Source organism: Bufo bufo, chromosome 5, assembly GCF_905171765.1.
Source record: "Bufo bufo chromosome 5, aBufBuf1.1, whole genome shotgun sequence".
NCBI classification, from domain to species: Eukaryota; Metazoa; Chordata; class Amphibia; order Anura; family Bufonidae; genus Bufo; species Bufo bufo.
Window position 1 is genome coordinate 547399502 of NC_053393.1, and position 21150 is coordinate 547420651.

A 21150-nucleotide genomic window follows, 5' to 3' on the forward strand; every position below is an offset into this window, starting at 1 on the left:
CCTGAACCTCCGTGTAATGGACAGAGCGTCTATCGCCAGAGGGTTGTCCTCCTTGTAGAGGGAGCAGAACTTGTCCATCCTTCGCGTTCAACCGGGTCGCCATTAAGTCGATCTCTGGAGTGCCCCACTGTAGAGTGATCTGGGAGAAGATGTCTCTGTTCAGTGGCCATTCGCCTGGAACGGGTAGACCCCGGCTGAGTCGATCCGCAACTATGTTGAGATCTCCCCTGATGTGAACCACGGAAAGGTGGGATAGACTGAGCTATGCCCAAGAGAGAATTAGACTAACTTCCTGGAGAAGAGGTTGAGATCTCGTACCTCCCTGTCTGTTGACATCAGCGACCACAGTCGTGCTGTCCGAACGGACTCTCACCGCCTTTCCGCGGATGAGAGGAGCAAAGTGATAAAGAGCTAGACGTACAGCTCTTAGTTCTCTCATATTAGACGAGAGAAGCCTCTCCTGTGGAGTCCAGATACCTTGTAATGGACTGTCTTCCAGATGGGCTCCCCAACCTAGAAGGGAGGCGTCTGTGGTCAACGTGATCCAACGAGGTTGAATCAAGGATCTCCCATCTGATAGGTTCCTCCACCATTTGAGTGAGGACCGGACTTTGACAGACAGGGAGTGAGTCTTGTCCAACCCCTTGGGGTTGTGGTTCCAGACTGCTAACACTTCCTCTTAAAGTGGACTGAGGTGCCAAAGGGCCCAAGGAACTGCTTCTGCAGATGCTGACATATGGCCCAACATCTTCATCAGTATTCTGATGGACACTCGACGAGGTGCCATGAGAAACTGAGCGGCTCTTATAACTCGATCTTTCCTTTCTGGGGAGAGAAACAGTGTCATTCTCTGAGAATCCACTATAAATCCCAGGAATATCCTGGAAGTGGAAGGTAGGATTTGGGATTTTTCCCAATTTATCAGCCAGCCTAACTGCTGGAGAGTCTGAAGAGCCAGATAGAGATGGGTTTGAAGAATATCTAGAGAGGCGGCTTTTAAAAGCCAGTCATCTAGATATGGCACGATTTCTAGCCTTTGAAGCCTGAGTTTGGCAACGACCGGAGCCACGTCCTTGGTAAAGGTGTGGGGAGCGGAAGAGATGCCAAAGGGTAGAACAGCAAATTGTTTTTTTGTGAAGATAAAGGAGGACCGCGTCCTCTAGGATATTTTGTTTGATTTGGGGTAACGGTCGGGTTAACACAAATTTCTCCTGAGGGGGAGACAAGAAATCTATCGTGTAACCGAACAAAATTATATTTAGGACCCACTGGTCCGGAATTTCTTGCAGCCAAGTCTGCTGAAAAAAACTTAAACGACCTCCGACCGGAGGAACACTTGGAAGTTGTGCATCGCATGGAGGGTCTGGAGGGGAAGAGGGAAGGTAAGTGGGAGAGTCATAGGTCCGCCTTGCGTTCGCTGCCCCTACCACGTCTACGTCTGGAGGACGCCTGACGTCTCTGGGATCTCGAGAGGCCCTGAAGTCTTGTGTTTCTAGACCTACTGCGACCCCGAAAGGACTGTTGAGGGAGATTTTTTTTTAATCTGCCAAGCTTTCCATGAGCTTGTCCAGCTCAGAACCAAATAGCCTTCCTGGCTCATAGGGCAGGCCGCATAAGTTAAACTTAGAGGTGTTATCAGCGACCCATGGTCGTAACCAGAGGGGCCTACGGCTGGGAGAAGAAAGCACCATACTTTTCGCAGTCAGCTTCAAATGCTGCGCAGAGGCGTCACATAGAAAATCTGCTCCTAACAGGAGGGTCTTAAATTGATCCAGAATGTCCGTTCTGGCCGCTCCGGCCTCTAGGTCAGCTTGAATTCTTTGGATGCGGGAGCGTATACAAAGTCCGCGGTCTCAGAAGAGGCAATACTGACGCGGAGGCTGCCGCAGCAGAATAATTGCGCCTTAAGGTGCATTCGACCCTACGGTCTAACGGGTCCTGGAGATTACTTACCGTCATCTGACGGGACTAGGGTCCTTTTGGACAATTTGGATATTGCCATATTGACCTTTCGATTCGGTACCCAAAGGTCGGACTCCGATTCGTGGAGGGGAAACATGAGTTTGAACCTCTTGTTGAGGACTGGACCCTTCTCTGGGTGTTTCCATTCAGTAAGCATGAAACGCTTAAGGGTTTCGTCCACTTTGAATGTTCTTAACCCCCTAGAGATGGATGGTGGAGCTTCCCCTTGCTCAACATCACGATCCCTTGATCGGATGGAGCGTAAAAGCCTTTGAGTTTTTTCAGCTGGAAACAGGAACAATGAATCTTCGTCGTCCGAGGAAGAGGAAGAATGGTCGTCCACGGGGATTGCTTCCAGCATGGGCATCGAATCTGGAGATGATGCTCTTGATCTCTTGGAGGCGAGGGCGCTCTTAATTTCGGAAATAGAATTTTCCATAAAGTCCTTCATCCACCCAAACATGTCGCTTACGGTTGCGACGGAGGGGGACGACATAACGGACACCTATTGTACTCATAGGAGTCCGGCATTGGCATCTCGCAGGAAGCGCAGACTAACTGTCTCTGCTTATGGGCGGATTTCCCGCGCTGATCACCGTTAGGGGACCCCATCTAGAAAAAAACTTTAAGTTTAGTAGTAGTAGCCACAGAACTGCAGCTTAGCTCTCTGCTCAAGTAGTAGTAGCCACAGAACTGCAGCTTAGCTCTCTGCTCAAGTAGTAGTAGCAGTCACAGAACTGTAGCCTTAGCTCTCTGCTCAGAAGAGGAAGTACTCCTCTTAATGTGGGCTTATATAGGTGGACTAGCTCCACCTCTGACGTTAGCTCTGCCCCCTCCCCTGAAAACCCTGCCTTTCCTACCCTTTCCTGAACCCTCAGGAAAATTACCTCTGGACTACCTATATTTTGTATATTTGTTAAAATTGTGTAGTCCGCGGCGCTTATTTTGCAGAAAAATCATCTGCAAGTGGCATAACAAACCCGGCGTGAGCACCGGAAGTCGTCGATGACGCACTTCCGGTCGGCCGTGTAGCGGCGTGCAGCGGAGCCGGCGATCCACAGCCTTACCAACGGGGAAAGTGCCACAAGGCTCCGCCCCTGCAGCATGGACTGCCGCTACTAGAGCAATAAACGAATCGCGGACAACAATACCGTCGGCGGAGGGACCGAGGACGACTTGGGGCGAGCTAACATCAAGTGGTAGGAAAACTCTGTATCAAAGAAAGAAAAAATTAATCCTCTAAAAAATTATGTTGGACTGCTCCCTGCACCGTAATCGTCGCAGGCGCAGTGAAGATGCCGGCGCAGGGAGACAGTCACTGCGCCTAATACAGAAGCAGGCGCGAGAATTCGGCCGAGATGCAGAGAAGTAGTCTGTCAATCTAGAGGAGAGGGGCGGGCTGGAGCGCGCTGGGCGGCAGAAATGGTGAGTGGACGGAGCCTCTAGGTGCTGAAAAGACGCCCCCATAGCACCTAGAGGCTCCTTTGTATAGCAATAAAACTACATTTTTTAGGGTAACCGCTGCACAGAAAGGGATTACAATAGCAGGGTTAGGTAGAGCAGACACTAGCAGATCGCTAGTGTCTGACAGCTAAATAGGTGAAAATGTGGTGGTAGAAACCCTTTAAGTATAAATCCTTCTGCCCTTCAGCTTACTTGTCTGGCTGGTATACTGACCCTGCTTTGCTTGTGGGAACTTGGTTTCTCAGGAGGCAACTCTTCCCCTGGTGACAAATCTTCTGAGCTAACTCTGGCTCAATATCCTCAGGCTGGCTGATCCACACTCACTAGCCTCCTGGTGTCAACTAGAAACCTGGGCTGTCTAGTTGCATGTCAGAGCCTACACCTCAGCCCCACTCTGGCTAAAGTGTCTTCTGGCCTCTGACTCTACACTCACTACTCTTCTCCTAAACAGGACCTGACTATTTATGTAAGGGGTTCCCTAGCTCCCTCTACTGTCCTGGAGGTAGTACTACGCCCCAACAGGCCTGATACTCAGATAAACAGGGACATACACATAAAAGCATAGCAATACACACTAAAATGGACTGTAAAATACCACGCCACTGTTCCACAGGAGGTGGAGTATGACGTGGCCCAATTAACCCTTGTGTAGTGCCCACATTTACCTAGTGGGACACTACAATAGTACCCCAGACCTAGGGTGGTACTATTGTAACTGCAATGGTTTATAATGTAATGACTTGTAATATTCATGTTATGTCACCTTTCATGCAATACACTTTGTTCTCCAGCAGATGAGGTACGGTTGTCTGTGTTTGGCAACAGGAATGGGACTTACCACCCATTCTTCCCCTTTTGGTAGGAGGGGGCTGGTCTGGCTTCCTGCCAAGGGAGGGCAGAGCAAGTTAGAGCAGTTTTAGAGTTGGAGAGATGAGAGTGAGGAGTGAGGACGCATGGGTTCCTTGAAAAAGTATTCATACCCCATGAACTTTTGCAAATTTTTTCACGTTACACCCACAAATGTAAATGAATTTTTGGGGGATTTTATGTGATAGACATAAAGTAGCAAGTATGTGTGAAGTGAAAAGAAAATAATACATGGATTTCAAAATGTTTATTAAATAAAAATCTGAATAGTGTGGAGTGCATTTGTATTCAGCCCCCTGTACTCTGATATCCCTATATAAAATTCAGTGTGACCAACTGCCTTCAGAAGTCACCTCGCCTGTGTGTAATTTACTTTCAGTATTACTCCAGCTGTTCTGTGAAGGCCTCAGATTAGAGATGGGCGAATTTCCTTGCACTTTGTGGTAACAAATTGTATTTTTTCTAAAATGGCTGCTGCACATGTTAGAAAGAGGAAGTAAGTAACCCGGGAATAAAGATCACCCATAATGTCATGCAAGTAGCCAATCAGCAGATAGCCGGCCCCTGTGATGTCAAAGCCCTATATAAAGCCTCCTCCTGCCCGGTCTTCACCATTTTACAGTGAATTTAGTGCAGCGAGAGACGTTACAGGCACTAGGCACCGGGATTAGGAAACAATTTATTCACAAAAAAAAACTATTGAGCTTTTCAGGGAAAGATTATTCATAGTGTAGGGATATACTAGGGAGGCTTTATCCACAATGTAGGGAGAGAGCAGGGACAATAGAAGAGTGTAGAGCCTGGGTAATAGGAGCTATTCCATTACATCTTGCTACACTAATTGGAGATACAAAGTGCTCTAATACCACAGATTTTAGGATGTTTGCATTCTTTAATACATCAATTATTCCAGTAATCCTTGTTTCTGTTATTGGGGTGAAACTGCGGTCTAATAATCCAGAATTTGGGGCGTTCACAGTGTTTTATATATAATTTAATCCGTTAATCCTTGATTGTCTACTTGGGGTTAAATTGTGGCCTGATACTACAGATTGTAGGGTGCTCACATTTTATTATACATAAATATATCTGTTAATCCCTAATAGTGTAATTGGGGTGAAATTGCAGCCTAATACTACAGATTTTTGGGGGCTCATGTTCTCATATATAAGTACATCAATTCATCCTTGTTTCATGGATAAAATTGTGGCCTGACACTACTGCTCTTTTACAGTAACACAGTTACAGTACAGAATGTCGAACAGACAGGTGACAGGCCCTTCTAAGGGAACGGGCAGTGGCCAAAATGTTTCTGGAGCAGCCAGAAGTAGCACCTGAAGAAGAGTTGGTGGTAGCAGCAGTTGCAGCGACAGACCAGAGCTGTCAGTGTCATCCAGTGGTCGTGTTTTCACCAGCAACCCAGTTTTCCTTGAATGTTTGACTCGGTCTTCAACATCATCTCAAGAGACTTCAGACACCCCCATCCAGGAGTAGTTGGGTTCCACTGACACCACGCTTAGTTGGTACGGCCCCGGAACAAGCTCTGTGCCCCCACCTATCCTGAACCTGCCTCTTTAATTTTCTGTTCCTTCTGCTTGGGAAGTATTATTTGCTGTCGGCTTTGCTTTGCTTTTTAACAAGGACGGGCTTCTAGAGGAGAGATAGCAGCTACTGCTCAGCCAAGATGTGGAGGAGAGATCCGCTGCTTCCTCTGGTAGGCAGGCAAGTAGTGATGATTAGAGTTGCGTGAGAGCTGGTGTTGTGAGCGGTCAGGCACGTGGACCTAAGACTGGTAAGGGTGATATCAGTGACATACAGACCGTAGTGGATGATGATGTAGCTAATCCTGGTGGGAGCCGGGTGAAGAGAGTGCTTCATCATCATCATCAGGGGATGAGGGTGGTTGCTTGTGTGCGAGGCAGCGGCTGAGCCAGCAGGGTGGTAGCGTGGCTGTGAATCAGCAGGGTGGCAGCAGTGTGAGGTCTGGAGCCAAACATGCCCAGTGTAGACCGCCTGCTACTCAGGACCCTACCTGTCCGGAAAGAACTATGTAACATCCCAGAGTATGTCACTAAACTCTGTCACCCAGCTTCATTATGTTAAGATGTGAATGTGTTAATATCTGATGTAATCTCAATGTGCATTGCCATGCATTTATCTGTATTTTATATATTTGCTGTAATTTCCATGTACACCAGCAGGTGGCAGCAGTATGTAGCAGATAGTCTGTAGGCCAGTTAGTATATCTAGACTGGAATATACCATTCCAGGCTAGCTTCCCCAATCTGAGGAGGAGTGGAATGTTCCCACTCTTACTTCAGAGGGAGGACAGAAGGTTCTAGGCAGGGTGTGTGCAGAGTGTGCACCAGCCCCCCTGTTGGGGTAGACTGTGTGTGAATAGGAGCTCCCAGAAACAGGGATCCCAACAAAGGATTCAGGCCTAACCTGAGGCCTAAAGCAACCTTCCCAGCCTGAGTTCCTTACCTCAGCTGGATGACCAAGAAAGCAGCAACTGCAGAACTTCTAGATCTCCAGGACGAAACCACCATTCCCTGCGAGCAGTCCTGTAAGTACAGATTCCAAATACAAGGAGACGATAAGTACCTCCATAGCTAGTCAGGCCCAAACTAAGCAGAACCCAAGACAGAGCAGAAGACAGATACCTGCCAGAACTATAGGCGTATGTTCAGATGCAGAATATATAGATATAATTCCTGCCACATATTGCCAACACCTGCTGGGACCCCTAGACTATTGCTGTAAATTGTATGGATCTAAAGCTGCATAAGATAACATCAAGTAAAGACAAGTTGGACCCTATTGTCTGTGTGGAATTCCATCATTCCTCAGTTACTCCTATTTACAGCTCTCAATTTATTGCATGTGAGCCAGGATACAGGAGTCCAGCCGTACCAAGGTAGGAGACACCGTTGACACTACAATATCTCCCACACAGAGATAATATCCCCCTCTGGCATTCCTCACCTAGTACGTGTGCTCATACCATCTTAAAGGGCCCTGCTACAGTACCTGCGCAAGCTGCAATTGGCGTCACAAACTCAAAACCTTTAATATTGCGCCAGTGTGCATCTGTCCCAATCCGGCTTACTGCATATTTAGGCGTCACGAACAGGATCGGATTGAATTGTGTGCCATCCCTGTCCATCAGAATCGCAGCTAATTGTGCGCAAAAACGGACTTAAAAATCGCATGCTGCACAGTATAACTATAAGGGCTGAAGATTGCACCAAAACCTCTTATAAAGTGTCTTGCTTACTTACATTGCTGTGGCCAGAAAAGCGCTGCACGTGCGCTGCAGCACTTGAAGAGTTAATTCGGTATTGTGAAGATTCGCCATATTCGTTCCAAGATGGCGCGGCGTCTTCATGCGGAAAGACAAAGAAAGCCAGAAACGCCCTCCCAGGAGCGCGAAAATTAGGAATACGCCCCCCAGAAGCGGGAAAATATGACTGCACCCCCTCAGGAAAGGCGCAAAGATATCGAATACGCCCCCTCAGGAGCGGGAAAAATCGAGCCTGCCCACCATGAACTTTCTATTGTGCACCGAGGTGATAAAGTCTCCACCCCTTGGGCTGCACCCTCAGAACCTACTATTTGCCAGGAGAAAGAAGAGGCCAAGATGGCGTTTCCCCAGCCAAGATGGAATCAAATGGCCATCTGTGGAGAAGCTGTATATGAGGAACACCCACCGGAGATCCATGTCTCTCAAATAACGAAGAAAGGTGGACCCTCAATATTCGCCACCATGCTGGAGGCTGTGGATTCCTCCCAGGTCAAGGCCGAAGCACCCCTCACCTTACCTAGCATTCCGGAGGAGGCCGCCACTGAAGTCCCGGCTCCTGCTTCCAAAGACCTGAACCTGATAGAGTTTCCGGAGGCCATGGATCCCTCCGCGCTGTCAAGTGCTCCAGCGGAAGGCGACGCCCCTCTGAAGATGGAAGTGGATGTCGTGCCTGCGCCCGCGGAGGACGTCGCTGACGTCGCCACTCCAGTCTGCAGCCCAGATGAAGATGATCTCTACTGAGGACGTCCAGAAGGCACCGGAACCGGCCGCCCGGCCGCAACCACAGGTAGGAGCTGCCGCGCTCCCTGAGGCCCCTGCCCGGTCCGTGCCCATCCATCCGCCACGTCCCGAAACCCCAGCACCGGCCATTAACCTTAGGCCTGCCACGCCACTACCGCCAACTGGTGCGGCGGAGGCGGCTGGAGATTCCACTCCGCCGCCCAGCTATGAGCAGCTCCGCAGCCTCAATCCGGAGGTTCCCCATGAAATCACGGCCTTTGCCCAGACCGCATGGGAATACAAATCCGCGGTTGAAGAGTGGGTGAAGCAAGTGATATATAACCCCCAGGCCGGAGATCCCAAGCTCACCCGACGAACCAGAACCGTCCTGTGGTTCTCTGTGGAACGTGGTGTTGGATTTGTGCAGGACAGTCACTCCGGCACAGAGCTATTTGTAGGCCGCCGTTCAGTTAAAAGGCACTACTTGCCCCAGGCCCGACATAATCTATATTCAGGGGACCAGATTGAATTCACCCCCATGCGGTCCATGCAAGGACTTTTCGCTACTGGAGTCACCTTGCTCCAGAAACCACTCTCTCCTGCCATCACCCCAGAGACCTTGCAGGAGGATCCAGGCTCTGCGGCCAGGACCCGTTGCCTGCAGGAAACCCCAGATGGCCGCCTAATCTTCAGGGAACAGCCTCAACCGGAACCCGCACCTCTCATTCCGGGTTTGTCACCGCCACCAACTCTGATGGTAGGACAAATCAACAACAGCGTCCTGACCTTTAACCCTAAGGTCCAGCCGTGTTTTATGCCTCCCTATACGCTCCCTTGGAAGCAGCCTGCACAAGCTGTTCCAGCTCTCCCTGCACCCATGCAGCCAGTGGTTCTGCCAACCCCCACACCGGCTGTGGATTCCGGTCTGCAGCAAGCCACCGCCACATTCTCCAGATTGGCAGTACAGCCTATACCCACTGTCACAGGTAGAGGTCGCTGGCGTGCTACCGTCAACACCACTCTCAGCCATCAACAGAGGCTAGAGCAACCTCTGATGAGGTTCAGCAGTTCTAGTAGCGAGGAGGAGATGGATGCCTACCTGTAAGGTGTCCCCACTATGAAGAAAATATACCAGTGACGTTGTTCTGGGAGCCACTCCATGGACTGATAACCTGACGGGTGAGGACCTGTTGGCATTGTTGTGTGATGTTTTAACCGTTTTGTTCCAGGTTGCCATTGTTTGTCCTCATCCAGATGGTCATGTCAGTAAGGACTCCCCCCATCAGCACTTTAACCCCCTCAACTCCAAGTTGAATGTTTTATCCCCTTTCTCAGGTTACCTGATAGTCTGCTGCTATTTTATGTCATTTCAGCCCTTTGGATTACAATTGACTCTTTTGCCCTGTGGATTGCAAAGGAACTTTTATTCAGTTTCCAGAGGATTCTGCAACTTCAAGCACTTCCAGGAATATGGACTCAAGTTATTGTTGAGCCTATCCTTGCACTTATAAAAAAAAATTGCACTATTTTATAAAATGTTTTATTGCAACATAAAAGCTTGCACTTTATAACTTATGCTATTGTAACCAGTTTACAAATGTTATGTAATATTCAAGATATCCTGCCCATTGTGTGTATTATCTCTCCAGGTGCCACAATGTGAAATTATGCACTATTCCAAATGATTGCACTTACCATTGCACTTAACAAAAAAAATGTAGCAACTTACCTAAAGTGTGCCTTTCCACAGCTCTTGTTCTCTCCCCCCTTATATGGACTGACATCATACGAACGTTGTACACCAATGGCCTACACCCGGTGAAGTATACCCATAGGTACCCAGGGTAGGACCAAATGGTAAGTCCTGACAGGTCTAGTTATTTCACAGGTACCCCTGCTGCTTCGGGAATCGTTAGAAGCCCTAGGCTGCTCCTTCCCGCTTGTTTTATGTTCCGGATTGTTCCCATCCAGAGGTGTCTCATTCCAGGAGCGCACAGGATTAAAGACCCTCCTCTTCTGAGCCTTTTGCCTAAGGTATGGTACCTCAAGCCTTAGAGCCACAACTTAGCTTCCTCATAGTCATCATAGTGATCGTGCTATAAGCCAAATTTCTTCAGGCTATGATGCAGGGAAGGGAAAACAGGATAAAGCCACCCTTCTATTTGCGGGCTTTGCATTACAAAATGGTGGGATTACAGAGTAAAGACACCCCCATGCTTTCTTTGAAGTTTGAAGGATCCAGAACATACAAAGTCAGTCAGCGATGCATGCTTTGTGCAGTTATAGGTTCACTGGTTATACCAAGATAAGGAAACTGTGTGTTGGACACCTTACTCTAGCGGGCAGGAACCTCGAGGAAACCGTTCAATGTTTTGTCTATGTAATGTCTTATGTGTATATTCACGCACCACTTTGTATTAATTGGGTACCCAGAGCTTATTCCTTTACCGCCTATCTTGCTCCGAGGACGGCTTCACTTAAAGTAAGCGGGTATGTAACATCCCAGAGTATGTCACTAAACTCTGTCACCCAGCTTCATTATGTTAAGATGTGAATGTGTTAATATCTGATGTAATCTCAATGTGCATTGCCATGCATTTATCTGTATTTTATATATTTGCTGTAATTTCCATGTACACCAGCAGGTGGCAGCAGTATGTAGCAGATAGTCTGTAGGCCAGTTAGTATATCTAGACTGGAATATACCATTCCAGGCTAGCTTCCCCCATCTGAGGAGGAGTGGAATGTTCCCACTCTTACTTCAGAGGGAGGACAGAAGTTTCTAGGCAGAGTGTGTGCAGAGTGTGCACCAGCCCCCCTGTTGGGGTAGGCTGTGTGTGAATAGGAGCTCCCAGAAACAGGGATCCCAACAAAGGATTCAGGCCTAACCTGAGGCCTAAAGCAACCTTCCCAGCCTGAGTTCCTTACCTCAGCTGGATGACCAAGAAAGCAGCAACGGCAGAACTTCTAGATCTCCAGGACGAAACCACCATTCCCTGCAAGCAGTCCTGTAAGTACAGATTCCAAATACAAGGAGAAGATAAGTACCTCAGTAGCTAGTCAGGCCCAAACTAAGCAGAACCCAAGACAGAGCAGAAGACAGATACCTGCCAGATCTATAGGCGTATGTTCAGATGCAGAATATATAGATATAATTCCTGCCACATATTGCCAACACCTGCTGGGACCCCTAGACTATTACTGTAAATTGTATGGATCTAAATCTGCATAAGATAACATCAAGTAAAGACAAGTTGGACCCTATTGTCTGTGTGGAATTCCATCATTCCTCAGTTACTCCTATTTACAGCTCTCAATTTATTGCATGTGAGCCAGGATACAGGAGTCCAGCCGTACCAAGGTAGGAGACACCGTTGACACTACAATATCTCCCACACAGAGATAATATCCCCCTCTGGCATTCCTCACCTAGTACGTGTGCTCATACCATCTTAAAGGGCCCTGCTACAGTACCTGCGCAAGCTGCAATTGGCGTCACAAACTCAAAACCTTTAATATTGCGCCAGTGTGCATCTGTCCCAATCCGGCTTACTGCAACTAGCGCTGCACTGGTTCACAGAGGCAGCAGTAGCAGGCACTCAGCACGGAGTGGTAAAAGGAGAATGCCATACAAGGCGGTGTAGGAATTTTTCATCAAAGCCGCCGGAGAACGGCAGCATGGCCATTTGTAAAATCTGTGGGCAAAAGGTGAAGCGTGGCCAGGATGTTGGCACCACGGCCCTGTGTCAACACATGCAGCATCACCATAAAGTGGCCTGGAAAACCCGTGGCACTAATGTAGCTGTCCAGCCTGATGCAGCAACTACTGCTTCACCCAGTGGCCTGCACCCCTTCTCCAGCAGCCAAGGCTCCACCACTTCAGCAGAAGGGAGCTGTGTTTCCTTCCCATCATCTACTGGTCCTGATGCTCCTCCTCCTTCTCCTCATCACTCGTTTCGTCAGCAATCGATCACCGAGACAATTGCTAAAAAGACAACAGTATACATGCACTCATCCAACAGTGCAGAAGCTGACCATGCTCCTGGCCAAGTTGCTGGTACTACAGGCCCTCCTTTTCCATGTGGTGGACCCTGCACCGTTCTTAGAACTGATGGCTTGTGTCGAGCAAAGGTGGAGAGTCCCAAGTCGTCATTACTTCTCCAAAAAGGCTTTACCAGCCCTGCACACGTATGTTGAGCAGAAGATGGGATAGTCCTTGAGCCTGTCTGTGTCTGCTAAAGTTCACGGTAGCGCCGACATGTGGGGCTATCCTTTATGTGTAAATGTGGGTCCTGCCCATCCACACCAGCAACCTGGCCAGGTTACGGCACTGCCGCCAACACATTCTCAAGCTGTGAGACCTGTGCCAATGTCCTGCTCTGCCTTCTCATCCTCCACCTTGTCCTCAGCCTCCACTGCAGGCACAATTCGGAGTGCAACTTCAGCATACCACCTATAGCACGGGGGTGTCACGCTGTCCTGCACCTGGTTTTCCTGGGCTAACGGAGTCACACTGGGGAGTTATTGCCCGCGAACCTACAAGAGAAAATCAAATCCTTTCTTTCTGTTCTTCAACTGAAAAACGGAACTATGGTGACCGACAACGGGAAGAATATTGTGTCGGCACTGCGTTAAAGAGGGCTGAGTCATGCGCCCTGCATGGTGCACATCTTCAATCTGGTTGTAAAGTGCAACGTGACGCCCACCAGGGCCGATTGAGTCCCAGGTTTTTAGGAATGCTGAGTGGTAATTCGGCCTTATCAGTTTTGTGTGTGTCACGGTGCTCCTACCTGGATACCGGCGGTCCCCAGAGTTAGGCTCTGCAGCAGTAAAGGGGAGAGTGATAGTTGGTGGAGTAAGAGTCCAGACTTGGTAAACGTTTAACAGCTTTCCTTGAATGAACTTGCATCCACACAAAACTGTGCAGCCTCTTGTACCTAATGTAGGGGAGTGATTCCCCGAAACACGTTGCATTGCTGCAATAAAATACTTGATTCCTGATCCTGGTGACCTGTGGTTGGTCTTTGCGCCGTGGGATGTTTATCTCTGCAAATACGCACCTTCTTGGGGATTCCAGGGATCTCCGATAAAAAGACTACCTTTCCTGTGGCTGCAGACCACCACCCTCCAGGTTTTCAGGACCCTTCTGATGAGCGTTAATTAGAGTTGTGCCTATAACTAGCATAACCCAACAAGGTGAGCCTTGCAATTTATTTCATATTATCCTGTCTATCCAGAATTACCCTATGGTGCGCACATCTGTTTAATTACAGCACGAATTAAGCCTATATATTGAGACTCTGGCTTCGGTTTGGTAGCTGGACTTTCTCAAAGTACTGGTAACTTTGAGCGGGCTGCCTTTGGCTGTTGACCCCCTTGTTATACTCTGTCTTTAACATGTAAGGAGTCAGGGTGCTTTGCAAGCTGCTTCTCCTGGAAGACTCCTGCTGCAAGAGAGGGGAGATCCCATTACTGCGACATGTCTGCTCTCCTTCCAATTCTCAACTTCACTCTCGACTGACTATAGCTTCCCACAACCTCTCCCTTGGTAGGAAGAGACTAGCCCACTTCTGCCCAAAAGGGGAGAATGGAATCTCCCCCTAGATCTCTCACTGCCAGATACACTGCCGCCTGCTTGACAACCAGGCACAGTGAATGCACTACAATACATAGGTTACATAGCCATGTTATTAAAGCACAATATCAAAAAACCTGGAATAAATACACAGATGATTGTATTGGTTAGCCAATAGAGACAGTAGCAAGGTGTAGGAATGGTAGTGCCCACTCTGGGGTACTACAAACGCAGTTCCTAAAGTCTTCCACCCAACTACAAGACATCAAAAAAATTGTCAGGAAACTGTGCATACAATTTAGCCCCTCTTACACTGCAAAACACGTCCTCCTTGAGCTGCAAAGGCAGAATAGCATTCCGCAACATCGCCTTATATGCCGTGTTTCCGCCTGTTGGAACTCCATCCTCCACATGTTGGACCGACTTAAGAGGAAGAGGAAGGCAGTAAACAATTTCTTGATGTTGCAGGTGGACAGAAGTACTCCCCTGTGTAACTTCGAAGTTAGCCAGTGGCAGCTCATGTGTGACAACTGCTGTTTCCTGAAGACCTTTGAGGAGGCCACTTTATTTCTTAGCCGCCAGGACTACGAGATGAATGACATCATTCCATTCCTTCATGTCCTGGAGCAGATGCTGATAAATCTGTCTTACCAGGGGACAGGAGACGTGGCGTCTACATCTCAAGGCCACCTGAGCCCTGTGGGTGCTGAACTGGCTGAGGAGGACATTCACGCACAAGCAATGTATACAGAAATTGGTGGTTTTTCTGCACAAGTGACAGGATAGGAACAGGAGGAGCATGAGGAGCTGGATGACGATGAGGAAGACAAGGCAGATGACCTCGAGACACTGTGGCAGTATGCAGTGGAGATGGAGGCAGGGAGTCCCTCCAAGTACCTTGCACAAATGGCCAGCTGCAAGCTTTTAGGGATGACTTAAAGGCTCAAAAATGGGGACCTTTTTTTTCACCCGATGAGAGGAAGGATAAACTCAACTACTATTGAGACATCCTATGTAAGTCAATTGGCTGCTGCCTATGTGCGCCATTGCCCATCCTCATGAAGGTCTGACTGGGGGGGGGGGGCCCTCTGCGCTCATGCTTCACTGCAATGAATGCTGCAGGGGGGATCAGGAGCAGCACCAGCTCCATCAGCACCAAAAGTCTGGAGTCTCTAATGAGCAATTTTCTTCACCCACCTACTGAAGAAACCACCCACCAACAGCAGCAGCAAGACATGGAGCAGAACCTGACTGCACAGTGCCACCCCACATCCAAGATCCCATGGCCCCATCACTGACCCCATAGCTGCTGCCTTCATATATTAATTCTTTGTTAACATTACAGATCTGCAACGTGCAGCTGTTGTGGAGCTACAAGTCCCAGCATAGGCAGACAGTCTGCATTTTCCATGGCATGCTGGGAGTTGTAGTTAAACATCAGCTGGAGAACAGCAGGTTACACATCACTGGTTCAGGTGTCAGTGACACAAAATAACGAATCAGGAGAAAATTGTATCAATGTCGAGAGCGACAATAAAATACAATGATAATATATGGAGCAGGGATGGCGCCGCCACTGATATCCCGCTGCTGGGGAATAACTCCCATCATGCATGGGGAAGACCCACTTATGGGACGCTATGGATATGTGCCTATAGGCCCCAATGTACAGGGTGGGCCATTTATATGGATACACCTTAATAAAATGGGAATGGTTGGTGATATTAACTTCCTGTTTGTGGCACATTAGTATATGTGAGGGGGGAAACTTTTTAAAATGGGTGGTGACCATGGCGGCCATTTTGAAGTCGGACATTTTGAATCCAACTTTTGTTTTTTCAATAGGAAGAGGGTCATGTGACACATCAAACATATTGGAAATTTCACAAGAAAAGCAATGGTTTGCTTGGTTTTAACATAACTTTATTCTTTCATGAGTTATTTACAAGTTTCTGACCACTTATAAAATGTGTTCAATGTGCTGCCCATTGTGTTGGATTGTCAATGCAACCCTCTTCTCCCACTCTTCACACACTGATAGCAACACCGCAGGAGAAATGCTAGCACAGGCTTCCAGTATCCGTAGTTTCAGGTGCTGCACATCTCGTATCTTCACAGCATTGACGATTGCCTTCAGATGATACGAGATGTGCAGCACCTGAAACTACGGATACTGGAAGCCTGTGCTAGCATTTCTCCTGCGGTGTTGCTATCAGTGTGTGAAGAGTGGGAGAAGAGGGTTGCATTGACAATCCAACACAATGGGCAGCACATTGAACACATTTTGTAAGTGGTCAGAAACTTGTAAATAACTCATGAAAGAATAAAGTTACATTAAAACCAAGCACGCCATTGTTTTTCTTGTGAAATTCCCAATACGTTTGATGTGTCAAATGACCCTCTTCCTATTGAAAAAACAAAAGTTGGATTCAAAATGTCCGACTTCAAAATGGTCGCCATGGTCACCACCCATCTTGAAAAGTTTCCCCCCTCACATATACTAATGTGCCACAAACAGGAAGTTAATATCACCAGCCATTCCCATTTTATTAAGGTGTATCCATATAAATGGCCCAGACTGTATTGTATCTGCGGAAAAATGAATAAAGTTTATTGGGGAAAAAAAGACAAACATAAAAAAGTTTTCAGAGAAATAGCAGCAGGTCCAGAAACAAGCGTCTATTATACAGTAGAATTATCTATAATGTCCTGTCTATATACCGTCTAGATATACATTATATATATACTGTCTTCCATTGTACCGGGCTAAGGTGGGAAATTTACATACATTCAATATAGATTACACCTGATTGGCTGCCTCCTCCGGCCACTTTATGATGTCACGGAATACTGTGCTGTTGGCTCCTCCCCACACATTCTGATTGGCTGCCTCTTCCGACCTCTTTATGATGTCATAGAACATTGTGCTTTTGGCTCCTCCCCTCAAATTCTGATTGGCTACCTCCTCCGGCCTCTTTATGATGTTATGGAATGTTGTGCTGTTGGCTCCTCCCCCGCACATTATGACATCACACACATTATATAAGGGGCTGCAGAGCTGACACTCCCCTGAGGGTTGTAGTTGGTGCTGGAGGTAAGTCTGCTGTGTCCTCAGCTCCTGTTGTGTCTGTCATCTTCTTCTATCATGTCTCCTCCTCTTCAGTAATGGCCGCCTCTTTCCTTTTCCTCTTCTGCAGTTTTGGTTGGTGAATTGCGTATAGTCAGGTAAGTCCATCTTTCCTGTAAGTGTACAATATGTCTGATTACTTTCAGCACCTGAGTATAACCGCATGTAGAAGCTTCACAGATGGACCCAGTAGAAGGGATGCGGGTGGCAGTGGTGTACCTACCGCAGAAGGAGACTTGGTGACTGCTATGGGACAGGGGCTACTCTATGCATTTGCTTTTTCTGCTTCCTGTTGTGTTTTTTCCTGCAGTGGTCACTAGGGGGAGCTCACTGTATACAGCTCACATGCCGTTTGATTGTAGTTTTATAAATCCGTATGCACTGAGCTCCCCCTAGTGGTGGCTGCCAGCTGCTGTGGTAGGGAAATAGGAGATTTGGAAGGGACACTCTGTGTTTTGCTATGTGGATCAGGAATATAACTGCTGGGTTTGCAGACATTTCAGTTGCTATGGGGTCAAATAACTAAAGGCCCATTTCCAGTGAGATATAAGGTGCAGTTAATGGTGACTATAGAGGATGGAAGGTGGTGTGGAAAATAGAATGTGGCCCCGTCCTCAGTGTTATTATAGATGCCCCATGGTCATCTCTGTTGCGTGCATCATTCCTGTGTCTGAACTTCATTATTTTTTCACCTATACAGAGTCTCTGTACTGTGACATCACTGTGTTTATTATCTCTGTATTACCCCAGTACTTTTTGTGTATCGGTAACAGTAAGTAGGTCCTTAGGGTTTTGAGTGCTGGGGAGTTCCTCAGTCGCTGCTATAGGTTAGGGTTTTGATGGTCAGATAAGGGATAAAATGCAAGGACCAATAAGTGAAGACTGAAGATTTGAGGATAGGTCTTGAAGTTTAGATAATACATAAATATTGATAGAAATGTTTCATTATAGGCTCAGGTCCTGAGGTATGGGTACAAGTTGAGGATAGATCTGGTAAATGGGGCTTGTCCATTACTCATTTCCACATGACTATTCATCATTTCTATATCAATAGAGCACACAGAGCATGTCCTGGACTCTCACTGTCTTATCTACTTTTAGATTGGAGGAAGTCAAGGAGGAGAAAAAGGAGGAGGAGGAGATTAAGATTGAGGAGAAGGAGATGGAGAAGATTAACATCGATGAGGAGGTGGAGTATGGTAACATCAAGAAAGAGAATGAGAAGATTAACATCTTGGAGGATATAACCATGGAGGATGAGATAGAGGAGATTAACACTGAGGAGGAGTTAGAGCAGATAAACATCAGGGAGGTCGTGGAGGAGATTAAGGTTGAGGAGGCGGAGGAGATTAAGATCATAGAGGCAGAGGAAGTTAAGATCGAGGAGATGGAGGTGATTAAGATCAAGGAAGTGGAGATTAAGATTGTGGAGGTGGAGGAGATTAAGATCAAGGAGGTGGAGGAGATCAAAAATATGGAGAATAAGATCGAGGAGGTAGAGAAGGTTATGGAGGAGATAAACATCGAAAAGCATGGGAAAGTGGAGGACAATACAATCAAGGAGGTAGAGGAGAAGAACATCAAGGAAGAAGAAGTACTGGAAGAGATGGTGGAAGTTATCAATACTAAGGAGGAGAATGAAGGCGCGGTGGTGAAAGAGGAAGAAGAAGAAAGTGAGGAGGAAAAATATCAGGTTCTCATGTAAGTACATCAATGTAAAGTTCTGTATATTGATTTAGGACAGTGATTGAATTGATTAATCAAGAATATGGCAAAGAACCCGTGGAGCAGTTCTCCATAGCAGCTAATCAGGTCACAATTTACATTTTCCAACTGGCTTTCAGAGCTACAATCTGATCTTGCAGCAGTTTGATAAATCTTCCACACTGTGTAGAAGAATTACTGATCCACAACATGCAACATTTATTGTCCTGAACATCACCCCACATTCTACCTATAGGTAAAGCAGCCCAAGGTCAAAAAGTCAGATATAATCTATAATATTTCTATCTCTAGATCTTAATATTAATAGATAAAAGTATTCTTCATCCACAGCTCCACCTTCATATATGAGACGTCGATAGTGGAAAGGACACAGTTTAAATCTCCATGCGTTGCAGAGTGCACAGAAAACACACTTCAGGCAACCACAAAACATTTCATACAGTCATTAGGCCTCATACATAAAAATGCGGGAAAATGAACACAGAGATCTGATTGGCTGTTACTATGGAAATCTCAAATGATGTCATATTGTATCATGTCTATGAATGAGAATATTCCTAACCTGTAGATATAATCTCGTTGTATTTCCCTAACAGGTGGAGGTGGACGGTGAAGGGCTCCGAGCTGCCAGTAAGGTGATTATATCATAGAATAATAGGGCAATATAGGCGTCTGCCTTACAAGGTGATCTAGGAGTTGTCCCCACCATATGTGACATGTATATTTATAGAAAGGACAATTCTCCTGTGTCCTCTAAAGGAAGGTAGAAGGAAAGCTTCTGAATTTAATATCAGTCTATTTATCTGAGAGACTCGCTATATTGATGACATTCTCATCATAAAACATTCCAGATGCAAGGGGTTAATTATGTTGTGATGTCATGGATATTCATTATTACTAGTAAATGTGATAATGATCAAAGGGGGCACCAGTCTTGCCACATCTTATATTTGGGGTGTATATTGGGCAGTTCCAGTAACCAGAGCTGTTTTCTATTATAGGATACGAACAGTGAAGAAATTGGAGCCACCCTTTAAGATGGACACTATGTAAGTGTATAAACCGGGCAGGGAGGAACTGGCAATGCTGGAGCCTGGGCAAGGGGGGGGGGGGGGGGGGTGGCACAAACTTTTTTACCTTAAAACCTTACCATAGAGCATCACACTGAGGATTATTGAGGTTTATCCCATTCTCTAAGAGGAATAAATATCCCATCTAAACTCCTCCCCTAATAAAGGTGAGAACAAAGTCCTGATATAATGTTCTATGTCTAATAGCAAGGAGGAAATAGAACTGGAGGAAGAAGAGGAGGAGAAGAAGGTGGCGGAGGAGGAAAAGGCGGGAGAGGAAATGGAAAAGGAAAAGGTGGGAGTAGAGGAAGTAGAGGAGAAAGATACTGTAGTGGAGGAACAAGTTGAGGACACAGCAAGGTGAGTACAGAGTCTATAGATAATGAGCTGATAATATTTCCAGATATAGGTATATATAATTATGTCATCGAAGCCCATACATTGTTGTCAGAACTGTTTTTTTCATTATAGACCATTGGACATAGAGGTGATGACGGCCCGACCAACTGAGGAGACCACCCAGTAAGTTTATAGAATAAGTAAGACAGAATTTTAGTGGTCACATACTTTCCTGCTTTGAGCTCTGCCTCATTTAGTGTCCACAGGACATGACACAGGACAGTCTCCGTGTACAGAACTGTATAGACTGATCCTGTCATCACATGGAGCTGATCTTATCTACTTTAATCTTTCCTTTAGGACAAGACGCGGTTGGTGGACACCAAATTGCCTGAGAAGACAAAACAAGAGCAGCAGGTAAGTAATAATTTACCTTCAGTCTACCTGTAACTGCCACTTGAAGGAGCTCACTGCATAGGGGCTTAAACAGTGAACTCTATGATACATCAGCCTGCAATGAGCTCCCCCTATTGGCCACAGAAATAATTGATTTAATGCATTAAACGTTCATGAACTAGGGAGGGGGCAAGATAGTTTTTTGTGGCACTAGGACCCCACTGTGTTTGCCGATGTAGGGAATCTTTAAAAAAAATCTATTCTTACTTTTCCAAGCAGCATCAGAAAGAGCAGCAGAAACAGACTAACAAGGTAAGTACACAAATTAACATGACCCCCGTGCTCCTTCTATGAGGGCAAATGCAGAAAATATTTGAGGGTCCCAGAATAGTTCCCTAAATGTTTCCTCCAGTAATACCAGCTGATTGTGGGGGGACTCAGCAGCAGGACTCACCGTAATCAGCTCGTATCTCTAGGACCTACTACCCCTCTCTTCATCAGTCCCCACTGTCACCTCTTGACCTGTCCACTCTCATGACCCCCCTCCGGTCTTATCTCCTGCAGATGCCTCAGATTCTTCTGCTGCTGCAGTTATGATGAC

At 46.9% G+C, this 21150-nt stretch overlaps 1 long non-coding RNA gene across 1 annotated transcript in view; it reads left to right on the forward strand.

Annotated features, from left to right (window-relative positions):
- LOC121000761 overlaps positions 1 to 20570 on the forward strand; it is a 34937-nt gene extending 14367 nt beyond the window's left edge. The window contains exon 3 of the long non-coding RNA XR_005778895.1: positions 20514 to 20570. This is a non-coding gene — a long non-coding RNA (uncharacterized LOC121000761). The remainder of the gene's footprint in view (positions 1 to 20513) is intronic.
- Positions 20571 to 21150: the final 580 nt, after the last annotated feature.